A 2,307-nucleotide genomic window follows, 5' to 3' on the forward strand; every position below is an offset into this window, starting at 1 on the left:
TCAACTGTCTATCTCACTATTTTTCCCGTTCTGCTGTGATTTGTTCCTTTCAGTTCATCTAGACACAGAACCTTTGAGAGACACCAAGGAGAAAGCTAAATCATAGATCAACAATCTTGATTTAGCCCCTGCGCTGACCCGCACAAATTGTCCCCACCTAACTGTCTGCATCAGTTAGCTAAAATTTTCATAGACGGCATAAGCCTTATTAGCATAATTCATTAACCATAGAACGAACTTGCATTGGTCTCTTTGTGTTTGTGTGTGTTCTGTATTCCTCTCGCCTACAGTGAGCAGTATGTCCCGTGCCTCCAGTCCCGCAGCCCACTGGGACGACCTCAACGCATGGCTGACAGCCATGACGGCTACTTTCCTGCCCAAGGACGCCGGCGACTCAGAGCCCCAGAGCCAAGAGCAGCTGGACGGCGACTTGGACAAACTGATGACACACGATCCCACCCAGAGCTACAGCTACAAAGACTGGGCAAAAATCGTGGGAAACCTCGCTCACACCCTCGTCGCCCAGGCACGACTCAGCGAAAGAAACGTCATCGACCTGGAACAGGAGGCAGCAACGCTAAGGCTCCAAGCGGAAGAGGCCCGGAATGACCAAGCCAAGACCCAGAGTCAGCTAGATCAGCTCCTACTCGAGACCGAGCAGCAGCGCAAGCAAAAAGAGGAAACGGACCCAGAGCTACAAAAGGAAGTGGAAAGACTTCAAAAGGCCCTGTCTGACCTTCGTCGGGACACAGACCAAAGAGAGAAGTTGTAGAGGAAAACCAGAGAGGAACTCGATGGACAAATCCAACAAGGTGAAGCTCTTCTTGAAAGAGCAAAGATTGAACTGAAAGAAAGAGACGCTAAGGCCAAGGCCTGTGAAAAACATTTGAAAGCGGCCCGAGTCGAAATCGATGAGCTTCACCAGCACAGAGAGGATCTAAAAGATGAACTTGACATTGTTCACAGAGAGTTAAAACACTCTTATAGACTGCAGACTGAAAGGGAAGAGGAAACGCACACCACTGAGTTTCCCCTGACCTACCGGTCCACACTTTTCAGCCAAGAACCCAGAGCTGAAAAGGGGGGCGAGAGCCCACTGTTCAAGACATCACCAGCCAGCCAACGAGGACCCTCGTCAGCAGCAAGGGAGGGGGGGCCTCTCCAGCCAGCCACTGACCACGGCCTGGCCCCAAAAGAACTTGACAAGCTGGCCCGAAACATCCCTACGTTCACTCCGAACCCTGCAGGAGGCCATGACGTGCATGCCTACTTACAAGATATAGACTTTCACTTGCACACTGTTCCCAATGTGACCCCATGGGACAGATTGTACCTGCTCAGAATTACGTCTAGTCGTGACGTCCGCAGCTTCCTAGATCGTCAACCAGAGACTGTCAAATCTGATTACCAGCAACTGCGGCAGGCTTTCATCAGGGAATTCTCTGACCCAGAAACTGATCAGGGACTCATTACTGCCATGGACCTCAAACAGGCCCGACAAGAAACGTCACAGGCCTACTACAGCCGCATCCGACGAGCCTACTTCGGTGCGCGGAACGAACCCGGGATGGAAGAAGATTTCAATTTTCGAACTCTATTCCTCCGTAACCTGCATCCCACGGTGAGCCTCCACTTAGGGGTCCTGGCCTGTCCTCGGAGCATGAGTACCCAACAGCTGCGAGACTTGGCCCATAAAGCTTTTATCAAGCAAAAGATTGCTTCTGAAAAGACTGTAAAAAATCCATCCATTTGCCCTGTCACTGATCAGCGCTCCGAGCTGGCACTATAGGGCGCCCAGCAGCACCACAACAACAGACCTTTTAACAACGAGTCAAGACCGTTCCAGGCCAACAGAGGGCAGCACAACCGGGATGGTGCTCGTCCTAAGCACCAGGGCGGGCGCTCTGAAAGATTCTACGGCAGCCCACGGCCCTCCCACAACCAAAAGGGGGGAGCCACGTGGGAAGCCAGCCGACGGCCCAGACCAAGCCGAACCCCATCAACTAGAACGTCCAGCCCAGACAGCCCACAGCGGAACACCTCTCGGCATGCCCCAGGCAAGTCCAAGTCCGAGCCTACCTTAAAGAAGAAAAGTGACGCCATGTCAGAATCCGCAGAGATCCTGAAAATTCTGAAAGAACTTATCCAGAAGAAACCTCACAAGGAAGACAAAGAGGACAGGCCAGACTCCTCATGACTAACAGTAAGGCCTGAAACCAACACCCTTCCTGACCACCCTCCTACCGAACCAAGCACCCAAAGCCCCGCTTTTCATACACAGACTACAGAACCAGCTGTCACATCACC

At 52.3% G+C, this 2,307-nt stretch overlaps 1 pseudogene; it reads left to right on the forward strand.

Annotated features, from left to right (window-relative positions):
- Positions 1-298: 298 nt before the first annotated feature.
- LOC143716513 (uncharacterized) lies at positions 299-1,789 on the forward strand (annotated as a pseudogene).
- The last annotated feature ends 518 nt before the right edge of the window (positions 1,790-2,307 follow it).

This window comes from Siphateles boraxobius, unplaced genomic scaffold, assembly GCF_051911475.1.
Source record: "Siphateles boraxobius isolate OS27281-9 unplaced genomic scaffold, OSU_SipBor_1 6, whole genome shotgun sequence".
Taxonomy (NCBI): Eukaryota; Metazoa; Chordata; class Actinopteri; order Cypriniformes; family Leuciscidae; genus Siphateles; species Siphateles boraxobius.